This window comes from Vigna radiata, unplaced genomic scaffold (assembly GCF_000741045.1).
Source record: "Vigna radiata var. radiata cultivar VC1973A unplaced genomic scaffold, Vradiata_ver6 scaffold_43, whole genome shotgun sequence".
Taxonomy (NCBI): Eukaryota; Viridiplantae; Streptophyta; class Magnoliopsida; order Fabales; family Fabaceae; genus Vigna; species Vigna radiata.
This window is the reverse complement of record NW_014542924.1, coordinates 600,920-614,962: the sequence shown is the minus strand read 5'-3', so window position 1 is coordinate 614,962 and position 14,043 is coordinate 600,920. Positions and strand designations below refer to the sequence as shown.

At 36.6% G+C, this 14,043-nt stretch overlaps 1 pseudogene; it reads right to left on the bottom strand.

Moving 5' to 3' along the window:
- Positions 1-11,850: 11,850 nt before the first annotated feature.
- On the bottom strand, positions 11,851-12,894 carry LOC111240999 (annotated as a pseudogene).
- Positions 12,895-14,043: the final 1,149 nt, after the last annotated feature.

Below are 14,043 nucleotides of genomic sequence, written 5' to 3'. Positions count from 1 at the left end.
AAAACTAAAGCAAAACCATGAGGCCAAACAAGTTTCTAGGTTAAAAAGGGTGCATTAAATATCAAAATTAAGTATCAAAATAATGGTTTTTCAACCGTTATCACAACCCTAAACTTAGAACTTTGCTTGTCCTCAAGCAAACAAGATGAAGCTTAGCCTTCCGCCAATCATCACAATGGTTCAATCACATTCAAAAGCTCTTTCTTTCAGGATAAATAATCACTCAAATCAGCTCATCAATAGAATTTAGTTAAGATGTGCACATGCTTTGATTCAAATTACTCATCATGGTGTTCACACAATCACATAATCTTCCAACAGATGCTATTCTCATGAATGATCAATTAGCTAAGCATAGATATAATCATGAATTCATGGAATCATTCTTTACCAGAAAAAGTGTTAAAATCAAGCACTCAAAAGTGTTTCACTCAAAGGTGTATAAAGGTCACTCCTTCCCTCTACTATCTACATGTCACATAGAACAAAATTGCCTTTCATTTATCACAATCAACATTCTCACACACACATGTCATCACAAGGAATGTTTCAAGGTTTATAATGTGGCTTGGGCTAACAAGAAAAATTGGTTTTTCTAGATCACAAAACCCTTGAGTTAAGAGAGTTATTTAAACATTCATAATTCAAGCACAAACTCTCTTTTTAAACAATCAATCTTACTCCCAACTTTCCCCTTTTTGCATTGAGCTTATCTTTCTTTCATTCTATCTTTTTCATCTTTTTCTATCATTTTCATACTTTGCTCAATACCTCAGCTCAATGCTTTTCTTTCTTTTTTCATCTTTCCCAACAACCCCAAACTTGAACCTTTATTAATACCATGCAATAATTCTCAACTTAACTTAAGGTAAAGATTTTTTTCACAAGGGTTTTCATCCTGTTTAAGGCTTAGGTTCAAAAAGGGTAGAACACATGGTGCTTTTTTTTTTCTTTGGGATGAAACTTTATGCATTGGCTAAGAAAGGGTTTAATAAAAAATGGCCTTGATCATATGACACATGCATACAATTCAGTCAATCATATAAAATCGGGCAAAATCATTCATGCTTTCAAGTAGATAGCAATCATCCAATAAAAAACTCTAGAGTTCAAAACCTCACTCATAGGCTCAATCACTATTCCAGATATTCTAGATAAACATCCTGCTTAGCATTATAATCACAATCACAACATCATCATGGATCTGTTCACATAGCTTGTGAACCATGTTAAGTCCCTGACAAGTGTACCAGATCGTTATCAAGTAATATAAACGGGTAAGTCCGAGTATCGTTTTCCCAAAGGTGTTGACCTTCTCCTTGCTTGATATTCTTTTCTTTTTCTTCTTCCTACTGAATTTTTTTAGAAAGTTAAGAACACCAAGCACCTGTTTCCATGTTTCAATCATAGGAACTTTGATCTTCAATTTCTTGAAAATCTCCATAAAGCACATAAATTTCTTTTCTTTCCTATGATATTTCTTTTGATGAGGAGGGGGCTTTTCATATGATCTTTTCTTCTTTCCTCTCTTCCTCTTTTTCTCACTCCTTTTTTTTCTTAATTTACTCTTTTTCTTTTCTCTTACTTTCTTCTTTATTTTCACGCATTTTCTCTTTTTTTCTTTTCTCTCAACCATTTCTTTTTCTTTTTCCTCATCTTTATCTTCCTCACTCAACCTTTCTATCTCTATCTCCTCATCAACAACCTTATCACTTTCAAAGATAGTGGCTTGACACTCCTCCTTAAGGTTAACTTTAGTACTAACCCTAAAATCATCCAGAGATGTAGTCACGCAACCCAATTCTATGTTCTTCCTTTTACATCTTGCGTCATTACATTCTGAATAGGAGATGGTATTCTGCATCACTTGTTGGAATGTCTCTTCATGGCTTTCTGATAAAAATGGTTGCTGCCAATGTTGTTTAATTTCCTCCAGCCAATTTTTTTCAATTTCCTCCTCTACTTCTTCAAGTGAAGGAGAATATTGTTGCCTCTGACACTCTACTTCTTCAAGTGAAGGAGAATATTGCTGTCTTTGACGTTCTACCTCTTCAAGTGAAGGACAATATTTCTATCTTTGACGTTGTCGTAACTCCTCCAAACTTTTGATGTAAGATATATTCATACCTATCATCCGCTGAAGAAATTTGTCAGAATTTGTGTTCTGCTTGAGTGGAGTAATTTGTTGCTCGGCAGCTTGCCCAAATTAGCTTTGATCCATGTCTAAGTGAGGTTCCCACCAGTGGTTAAAATCATCTTGGTAGAATTGAATGCCCATATAGTCAAATTCTTGTCCAAATTGCATCCTGCATACGTTAGGCACAAAACCCTAGAAAGCATTTATTAGAACAAAAATAAAAACAAAAAAATATCAAGTCAAATTCAATCAATAATCACACTAGTAGAAAAGTTAAACCAACGATTCCCCGACAACGTCGCCAAAAACTTGTTAACACCCTGGCAAGTATATCAGATCGTATCAAGTAATAATAGACAGTAAGTCCGAATATCGTTTCCGAAGGGACTCTTAGGCCTAAACGTTCATGTGAATTGATTTCTTAAAACTTGAATAAAATGAATTTAGAATTTAATTATGCAAAACAAAAGCAAACATGAAAATGCAAAGATTTGATCAATTGGCAAATAAACTATATGGATGAATAGTGTTGTTGGGGTCTACGGTTTCATCCTAACCCACTCTCAAGTATCTACTTTTTTTTATTGAATTCAACTTTATTATTGTTAGAGATATTATATTTAGTTTATATTTATCTTTTATCTTTTAGTTAGTTTGTTATTATTTCTTATTTCTATTTTGCGCTTATCCCATATTTCTTCTATTATAAATAGAGAACCCTATGTGTGTGTTTAACACAAGGGAGTTTTTACTATATTCAACTTGGTATCAGAGCAGGTTTTTTGATCCTTTTCTACTTTGTCTTTGTTACCCCCCTAAAAGTTTCTTTTTCAACATGTGCCTTTATACTTAAATGGGCAATCTCTGGTTTCTGTCTCACATCTGTTCGGTGTTGCTGTCCGCCACTGCCCGTTGCCGCTCGCCACTAGCCGCCACCTGCCGCCGTACCGCCGCCGGCACCGTCTCCGGCCACCGTCTCCGGCCTTCGTCTCCGACTGTCGTCTCCGCCACTTGTGCCACCAATGCACCAACACCTAGTCCTATCTCTACTGCTTCCGCTGTCTTCTTCTCTATTCTGAAAGGTCTTCAAGGACAGTCGGTGGTTAACACCAAGAAATTTCAACACTAAAATTATGGGTTGAAACAATTTCACCAACCCTTTGTCAAATCTGTCAGATTTGTTTTTGGGCGCTTTGATGAATAAGAGCTCATTATGATCTTCCACTTTCACGGTTTGTCATCGGCACGCCGTCATTTCTGTCGTTCGTCGTGAGGGGGAGTATGTTTCTAGCCAGGTTTCAGGCTTTCAGAATCCACTAGTCAATGATGGAAGTCCTCGTAGTTTTTTCGGTTCTAGCCACTACAGGACCCATCAGTCAGTGATGGCAGTCCTTGTATACAGGCCCCATCAGTCAGTTATGGCAGTCCCTGTATACAGGCCCCATCAGTCAGTGATGGCAGTCCCTGTATACAGGCCCCATCAGTCAGTGATGGCAGTCCCTGTATACAGGCCCCATCAGTCAGTGATGGCAGTCCCTGTAGTTTTTGTCACTTTTAGCCACTACAGGCCCTATCAGTCAGTGATGACAGTCCCTGTAGTTTTGATGCAAGCCCCATCCTTACTTGATGGCAATCCAGTCCCTGGAGTTTGTCATTGTTCTCCTTTGTCAAAGTCGTCCTACTTGAAGTTCCATGGTGCTATTTGAAGTTTCATAGTTGTCCAGCACTATCCATAAATTGCTCGTCGACATGTGATTGCGCATTTGCTTGCCGCACACTCTTTAAGACAAATTACATATTTCAAATTGAGTTTATGTATTCCAAGCTTGGTCCATACAATGTATGCTCCAGTTCGAGGGGGAGTGTTAGAGATATTATATTTAGTTTATATTTATCTTTTATCTTTTAGTTAGTTTGTTATTATTTCTTATTTGTATTTTGGGCTTAACCCATATTTCTTCTATTATAAATAGAGAACCCTATGTGTGTGTTTAACACAAGGGAGTTTTCACTATATTCAACTATTATTAATGTTCATGCAACTTTCTAAATTACTCTAAACCCGATGTCTCAGCGAAGAGAGCCTAATCCCAATTACTAGTTTACTATGTCTATTCTCCCTCGCAATCAGTCATGCATTTCAGTGTACAGAAGCTTAAAGCAATTGATCGTCCTATTCCTATTCCTAAGTAATATTGCATAATCAAGAGAATTCCCCTCATGTCTAGATTTCCCCGTATGTGTCCATATCGACAAAATCAATGATCGTGACATTGAATGAGTTAAACAATGCAAGCTAAGAATGCAGAGAAGAAAACTCAAACTATTGATAATAAAAGTATATGAATAAAATAAGAATTTCGATATAAGAGAGTTTCAAAAGGATTACATCGTTCCCCAACAACAAAGGGATTTAGTTCATCATTGTCATGGTGAATCTAGATGAAAAGAATGGAAAATATGAAAGAATTAACCTTAGACTTGATAGATTGGAGCTTTCACATCCAAAATACATTTATATTGTTTTGTAGGTCACCAATAAAGGTTGGAAACCATTCCTATACATCTTAGGAGGCTTGCCAAGCTAAAGAGAGCAAAGGAGGCAAAGAAGAGTGGAATTTAATTGATTTCCGGATTGAAGACAATAGCTTCCGGATCCAGACCTGAGCTTAGCCAATGCCAGCATGCTCCCAACAAAAATGCACCAGAACAACACATTTAAAACACGTTTTAATTATGTTATGCATGGGACTTACAACCCAAGTTTAGATAACGTCTACAATACACTTCTTTTTCCATTATTTAGAGCTTTGTAGATCAGATATGGAGTCCTCTCTTTACCTATAAAAGAGAGGCATTCTCCTTGTAAAATCCAACTTGAAAGATATATTGAAGTGCTATTGAGAATTCTCCAGACCTCTATTCTCCAAGTTCACTTTCTTGTGCTTGTTCAACACCTTCTCCTCCAGCTTCCTTCCCTTTTGGAAGGCCTTCTGTGCTTGAGAGGCTTCAACATACACCAAACACTCACTGAACCATTTCACAAACACCTGGTGTACACCTACGTTTTCCTTCACAAACCATTTCGCTGCTTTCTTTTGATTTGCGTGGTTTCTCTAACATGAAGTATGGAGTTGCTTCCATCATTTGGCATCAAGAGCCAGCATGTCCACACCTTGCTTCAAGAGGTAAGTCAAGTTTCCACTTAGTTCCTCAATCCTGTCATGTGTAGTTCATATAGTCACTATTTTCCAATTTTTTGTTAGTTATGTTACATTTCAATTCGCATTTTCTATTGTTGTTTGTGTGTTTCCAGTGTTAATTAGTGATTGATTGTTCATTTTAATCGGTGCAAATCATTTGTTTTTAGTTCAATTCAACTTGTATTCCACTTTTCCATTTTTGTCAATGTCATGTGCAATGTGTTGCAGTTTTAATCTATCATAATGTATTGAATCTGTTTAGCTTTGAATTTTTTCCCTTTTAATTGAGTTCAATACAGTGATATCCATCCATTGATCATATAAAAAATGGCACACTGTCTAGCTTTGATCACATGAGCTAAGGCATTAACAAAAAGTTGATTATGTTTTCCAAATTGTGCATAAATTTCTAACTCGGATGCAATACCTTAAATATGTTTCAGTGCAAATTTCATGGTTCTTAAGCTTTGTGCAAGTTTCTTTAGTGTTGTTGAGAATTGTTAGAGGTGTAGCAACTCATATTAATCACAGAATTGCAAAATGTGTAGTTGAGTTCATAAAAAATCTGGTTGAGAAAGTTGTTACTGTTTCATCAAACCCTTTGCACCGTGCTTACTATTTTGGTTTGTTTTTAGGCTTTAGAAATTTGCTAGCTCTTATTCTGCAGGTAGATCTAGTGCATTAGGATTTCCTTCAATCTTTCTTTGTTCTGTCCAACATAGATTCAACTAATTTTTCAATTCTGGTGCTTATTTGGTCCAAGTTTCTGCATTATTGGCAACTCCTACTATGGTTTGCAGCATCTGCCTATTTTAGTGCACTTTTCATTTGGCTAAACCATCTAAACCATCAATTTTGCTTAAATTTGGAAGTAGACCAGTGATTTTCTGGTGTAGTGAGTTTCTTTACTGTTTCAATGTCTAAACATGTTCAAATAGATGATATAAAGTTGTGTGAAGCATCATTTCAATTGTTGAGACACTACCATTCATTTTTGAGTTTGAAAACACCATTTTAAAACACATTTTCTGGTGTAGACTTTGTCCAAACTTTAATCTTCATTTCTGGATTGGCAAAAGCTGATTTCAAGTTTCCAAATGCAATGATATGATTAAAAGAGTGTAATACATCCATAAAAAGCAAGTGAAAACCAAGCAATCCAAATTTTGACTCCAACACTTGAAAATTCCAAAAATCTGAAACTCATTGGGGAATTTCATCAAACAGTTGGTGTTTTTATCAAACAATTTACTGCACTTAATTTTGCTCTTTGATTTTGAGTTTTCTTGCTTGTTTAATATGATCTAATGCCTCTCCCAAGTCCCCTTTTGTGTGTCTCTTTTGATTCAAAGCTTAAAATCATTTGCAATCAACTTGTTTGACCTCCAAATTGTGCCATCAAGTCTGTTATGTGAAACTGATATGCTGGTGCAGTACCTATGATTTTAGTGTGACTGGTTTGGTATTTGTGCATTGGTGTGTGATGTTGTTGAAGTATCTAATGAGTGCATATTTATGCCCACATTTATGTCTTATATCTGAAATTTTTGATGAGATATTTGTGCTTAAATGGTTGATTTTAAGTGAATTTGTGATGATTGGAATTATTGGGTTTGAGAATTAAAGAGATGAAAAAGTGAGTTTTAGTGCATAAATTATTCTTGGATGTCACAATGTTTGTTGATGCAGCTGAAATTAGAGTTTAATTGATTGAAAACTTGGAGAAAAGTGGTATAAATTGCAATTGAAGGCCCAACAAATAAGCCTAGACAGAAGCTTTTTCACCTACAACCCCTAAGTTTCCTATTCCTACCCCTCCTAAATCAGACTCCATCAGATGTTGCCACGTGTCCCCAATCCACCACACACAGATTCAACCAACGACTTGTTGCCACATCATCTCCTTCAACCCTTCTCAAGAATCCCTAATCCTCCTATACGCCGCCGCACACTCTACCAATGCCCAACCCTAGGCCGTCGTCACCATCCAACCCAAGACTGCCGTCGCACAACGCCGCCACCATCTCCACGCACCATTTTTTCCGCCACGCCACCGCTCGCCATTAACGCCGTCAAAATTGCGTTCTCGCACACCATTCATAATCGTCAACATCACCTCACCGGCCACCAGGAGCTCGCCGCAAGGACGCCACCATCAAAGCATTTTCAATCTTTCAGCAACGCCACCATCTTTACAGAACCGCACAATCTCTTCGGTGAGAGACGACCATCATCCACCATCATCGGACATGCAGAGCGAAATCGAGAGGAGAACAAAAGCCGCAAAACAAAATCTCGTGCCTTCATCTTCTCCAGCAAAGCCCAAGACGCCTTCATGATCTCTTCCCTCGTGTCATCACCGCCTTCGTGCAACCATGGCAGCATTTGCGTTACACTCATCGTGATCCTCGTCGCCAGCAGTTGGCAGCACCTCCATCATCTGCGAGAGGTATCACTTCTCCACCAAACTGCCGTGGTAGGGCTACCCATCATCAGACGCGCCATCGTCCTCTACCGTCAAAGCCGAACCTGCCAGCATCTCGAACCTACAAAAATCAAATCAAACCCAGATCCAGAAAATTACAACAGAAACAAAATCACGACAACACTCAATGTTTCTCCTTCGTGAGCCTCGCAACATAAGAGCGCGGTGCTGGAGCAAAGCAAACCCTTTCCCCAATTGCAAACCCTAATTTGGGAGGAAAAAGGGGCTGACACATGGCATGGTTTTACTGGTCAAATTCATCTGAGTCAACCCTTAATTTAGCTGGTCAAACAAGGGCTATTTTGCAATTTATAAAAGAAGTTAGAGGCTAAAGTACAGATAGAGGAAATTCAGGGTATTTGTGTAATTTTGGAAAGTCAGAAAATCTAAAAGATAAAATTCAGTTTTTGGAATTAATTTAATTTGGGAATATCAACATAAAATATCTTCCAAAAAATGTTATTATTATCTAAATGTCTTAGATATTTGGAATATATAAGATAAAAGATTCTATTAACTGAATATTCAGAGTCCAAGTCCAATCAAGCCTATATAAGACTTGGTACTTAAGTTGTCCATTGTGACGCACCTCTCTTTCCTGGGAGTTGACCCAAACAAATCTCTCTTTCTCTCATTTGAAGTCCTTCTCTAAAGCAAGGACAAAAGAAAAAAAAAGCAATAAAAGAAATAAAAATAGAGAAATAGTTTCAAGCAGACTACTTAGTGTATGACCAGAGCTAACCCAGGAGAATTCTATCAAATAAACCCGGAAGTTGAAAGGAGTTTGCGTGAGGTGCGGAGAAATTTGAAACTTGTGTTTTCTATTGAGGGAACACTTCTTATATCTGAAGTCACATCGCTTTTATCATCTCCAGTCACAAACATACCATCCATTTGTTGGTACCAGCGAGGTATGGTTTGAAGAGTATAGCACAACGGAATTAAACTTAGAGTAAGCGGAAAGTGTGTTTGGTCACCTTTTTAAAAGAAGTTGGTCCTTTTTCGAAAAACAATTTTCTTTCAGAAAATTTATCGAACAGTTTGTGTGCAAACAAAAATAACAAGTGCAGGGAGTAGAAAAATCACACAAGTGTTTTTATACTGGTTCGATTCAACAGAATCTACGTCCAGTCGTTAATCACTGTAAAGAGTGATTAACAGTTCCACTAAAAATATTTCACAGATTAAAATAGACAGTGAATGAGAACTAATAAAAATAAACATTCCTTCGACGAACGAACCAGAAGAATGACACTCAGCCAACTCGAAAAGAACCGCTCCGACAATCGACTAATGATTCGCGAGCTTCTCCTATTCACGAGACCAGGCAGAGCACCTTGCTAACTCGAAGAGAGCCTGCTCCGACTATCGACACACGATACGCGAGCCTCTCCTAGTCACGAGACCAAGCAAGGGAACTTTGAACAAGCTATTGAGAACTTCCTCTGACAAATAGTATTCTTCTGAGCTTTTAGTTCAAGAATGTTGCATTTGAATTTCTCTGAAACCCTATATATAACCATCTGCTCTGAATATTAAAGGTCAAGTCCCAACTGCCACGAATAATCGATTATTGTAAGTGATAATCGATTATTTAAGTCCGTTACAGGTTTTTCAAAAATGTGATAATCGATTATATCAAATGATAAGCGATTATTCCTTAAGGACTTGTGATAATCGATTATTGCTTGTCCATAATCGATTATTCTAGTACAAAATACAAGTGATAATCGATTGTTACTTGTTCGTAATCAATTATTCCAGTAGAAAATGCAAGGTTTACAATTTATTTAAGACTTTCCTACTACATTCAATTTCTACAAGTTGCTTTTTAAATAATTCTAATGTCCTCTTCAAATAACACTTCTTGTAGCATCATCAAAACAATTCTTCAAGATTTACCAATACTCCTTATTTTTAACAATCTCCCCCTTTTTGATGATGATCAAAAATTCAATTTTAAAAGCAACTCTGGCTTTCGTGCAACACATACAAGCTAACAGAAAACAAATTTAGCAGTACTTGTATCATTTATTAATTTGTATTATACTTTTCCCCTTATAGTTTTCTTCTCCCCCTTTTGATCATAAGCAAAAAGATTAATGTAAAAATCTCCTCCTTAATATGAGCTCCCCCTCAATTATATAATATATGCCTAAAATTGACATAAAAGCTCATTTTATTTAAAAGAGAAGGATGACATAAAGTTCATAAAGATCATTACTAAAGAGATAAATAAACACAAAGGAAGTACAACAAACAATCAACTTAGCAGCCTATTTCTAGAATTCAGGACTAGGAGATCTTTCAGGAGGTTGGATATTTAGATGACCCTCGATGTTAGATAGGCGAACATCAAGATCAAGAAATTGATCAACCATGTACTCATCAATAGATTGCTGTCACTCATAAATCTCCTCAAAGTGTGTCTTTTGTGCTAGACTCATATCCTCCAATTGTTTAGATAACCTTGCGAAGTGTTCTTCCATAGAAGTTGAGGAAGAGGAGAGTATGTTGGATGGTCCAGCATCAGAAGGAGCAGCAACACTCACTGGGTCAGCCATACATCTTCATCAGGATGATCATCATCTTTGTGGATAAGAACTCTTCCTCTAGTAATGAATCCCATCTGACGAAAGGTAATATCTCCAATTTCCGAACCCACAGCTTGAATGGCTTGGACAAGTTTTCCTTCAACATTTACACCTTTGTACTCCAAAATCCTAGAAATAAGAAGAGCATAGGGAAATTGATAGGAATGGGATTTCTTTGCTTTTACCATAGTGTCAGCAATGAGAGCAGGTCAGTCGATGTGTATGTGATTTAGAATCCCATACAGAAGAAGTAGATCCTGCTCAGAGCATTGAGCATTGTTGGTTGCTCTGGGACATAGAATCAAGACAATCAAGTAGTGAATCATCCTTTCTTCAACTTTGAAACCACCAACAAGCAATTGCCTTCGGTTGGTTTGTTGTTCAGGATGACGCAGGAAGGATTGGAAAGTCATCAACCTGTTGAAATCTTCAAATCCTAAATGAAGTTTGACAGCATCATCCCAGATGGGGAGTTGGGCAACATTGGTCTACACATCATCATCTAAAATTATGCGCACGCCCTTTACCTTAGTGGATATGATCCCATCTCGATATCGCAAGTTGAAGTAGAAAACTCTTATGAGATTAGGATAAATGCAACCATTTTGCTCTACTAGATGTGTGAGTCCTTGACCAGCAAAAAGATCTGGAAATTGAAATCCATAAAAACTGAAAAAGTGAAGGCAAATATACTTTACCGCCATGATTCTCCTTTCTTGCCAAAAATTCACATAGTCCGCATGTTTTCCTTGATCTGATATCCACCCATCAATGGTGGCAGGACATGGTTGAGAGGAAGAGGATGCTCCAATAGCTCTGCGACGATGCCTTCTTGAATCAGCCATGGAAGTTTAAGAAAATGAAATTTTGAGAAGGTGAAGAGAAATGGAGAGAGTTTAGCTCTAGATTTGATTTCAGCAGTATTTGGGTGCAAAGAAGTGTCTAATAATCGATTATAGGGGGCTATTTATAGGAAAAATGGAAAAGCTAGCCGTTTATGGCCGTTTATAGCCGTTATGGGACGCTCCAACGACTCTATTTTTGAAACTGTCAGCGTGATAATCGATTATGGCTCGTGATAATCGATTATCTGTTCAATAATTACTGCCCAAAAATTGCATGATAATTGATTATGCCTGATGATAATCGATTATCTGTTCAAAATTTTCCAGATTTGAGTTTTGAGTTTGAATTATCGATTATTCCCTTGTGATAATCGATTATGAAGTAGAAATTTCACGAAAATGAAGAAATTTTCATAATCTTTTGGTTCTGAGACATATCTAATACTCCTAATTCTCTTCTAAGCTCAAAAAATCTATCCTTGGGTAGAGCCTTGGTGAAAATATCAGCTAATTGATGCAAAGTATCAACATATTCAATTTGACAATCCCCCTTTTGAATATGATCTCTTAAGAAATGATGTCTAATTTCAATGTGCTTAGTTCTTGAATGCATTATGGGGTTCTTGGTCAAATTTATAGCACTAGTATTATCACATTTTAAAGGAATATTGTCAAGGAAGATATCAAAGTCTTCCAGTTGCTGTTTCATCCACAAAATTTGGGCACAACAATTGCCAACTGCAATATATTCAACTTCAGTGGTAGACAAGGCTACACACGCTTATTTCTTTGAGTGCCAGGACACTAAAGAACAACCCAAAAAATGACAGGTTCCACTAGTACTTTTTCTATCAATTTTACAACCACCATAATCTGCATCAGAGTAACCTATTAAACTAGGTGAAGCATCAGAGGGATACCAAAGTCCAAAAGAAGTGGTTCCCTTAAGATATTTTAAGATTCTCTTAACAACAGTCAAATGAGATTCTTTAGGATTGGCTTGGTACCTAGCACACACACATACACTTTGCATAATATCTGGTCTACTAGCAGTTAAGTACAACAAAGATCCTATCATGCCTCTAAACATAGTTTCGTTCATTCCTTTTCCAGTTTCATCCTTATGTAAATAGCATGAAGTACTCATAGGTGTATTGGCTTCTTTGTAGGTATCCATACCAAATTTCTTAAGAATTTCTCTACAGTATTTTGTTTGGGAGATGAAAGTACCTTCATTCATTTGTTTTATCTGTAGTCCTAAGAAGAAATTTAGCTCACCCATCATAGACATTTCAAACTCACCTTGCATTATTTTCGCAAATTCCTCACATAAAGAGTCATCACTTGACCCAAAAATTATATCATCTACATAAACTTGCACAATCAAGATGTGTTTATCTACTTTCTTTATAAATAAGGTTGAATCAACCTTTCCTCTAGAAAAGTTATTATCCATTAAGAAAGTACTAAGTCTTTCATACCAGGACCTAGGTGCCTGTTTAAGACCATACAGGGCCTTTCTCAACTTATAAACATGATCAGGATATTTGAAATCCTCAAAACCAGGAGGTTGACTAACATATACCTCTTCTTTTATAAATCCGTTTAAAAAAGCACTTTTCACATCCATTTGATACAGTTTAAATTTGATTAGAGATGCATATGCAAGTAATAATCTAATTGCTTCTAACCTGGCTATTGGTGCATATGTTTCATCATAGTCTATACCTTCTTCTTGATAGTAGCCCTTTGCAACTAGCCTTGCTTTGTTCTTTGTGATGTTTCCATCCTCATCAAGCTTGTTCCTGAATACCCATTTGGTTCCTATGACTTAATAATCTTCTTGCTTTGGAATAAGTTCCCAGACTTCATTTCTTTCAAATTGGTTTAGCTCTTCTTGCATAGCAACGCACCACTTATCATCTTGAAGAGCTTCCTTTATGTTCTTGGGTTCTATCTGAGACACAAAAGCTACATTTAGACAAAAATTATTAAGATTGTGTCTAGTAGTTACCCCTTTTGATATATCTCCTATGATGTTGTCCAAAGATAGTCCTCTTGGTTGTTGATAGCTTTTAGAATCAACAGCTTGGGGTGTTTCTTGAAGTTCCTGAGGATAGTTCTCATTTAGGTACATCTCTTCAAGAGCTTTCCTTAAATAATCCTCATCACCTACAATAGGTTTATTTGACTCAAGAGGGTTTACCTCAAGGTCCACAATCTCATCAAAGACAACATGCATTGATTCTTCAATTATCAAAGTTCTTCTGTTGAATACTTTATGTGCTTTACTAGTCAAAGAATATCCTAGGAAAATTGATTCATCAGATTTTTGCATCAAATTTACCAAGATTATCTTTTCCATTATTCAAGACAAAGCATTTGCATCCAAAATTTTTCAAATGTGATATATTTGGTTTTCTACCATTCAACAGTTCATATGGAGTTAATTTCAGAATTGGCCTAATAAGCATCCTNTTTAACACATAGCAAGCAATACTTACTGCATCAGCCCAAAAGTATTTTGGCACATTGGATTCATTCATAAGCGTTCTAGCTAATTCTTCTAATGATCTATTTTCCCTTTCAACAACACCATTCTGTTGGGGAGTTCTAGGAGCTGAAAAGTTATGTGCAATGCCATATTCTTCACAAAATTTTTCAAAAGATTCATTTTCAAATTCACCACCGTGATCACTTCTCAAAGTCTTAATTTTCAAATCTTTCTCATTTTGAATACGTTTTGCAAAGGATTTAAAAGCTTTGAAAGCTTCACTCT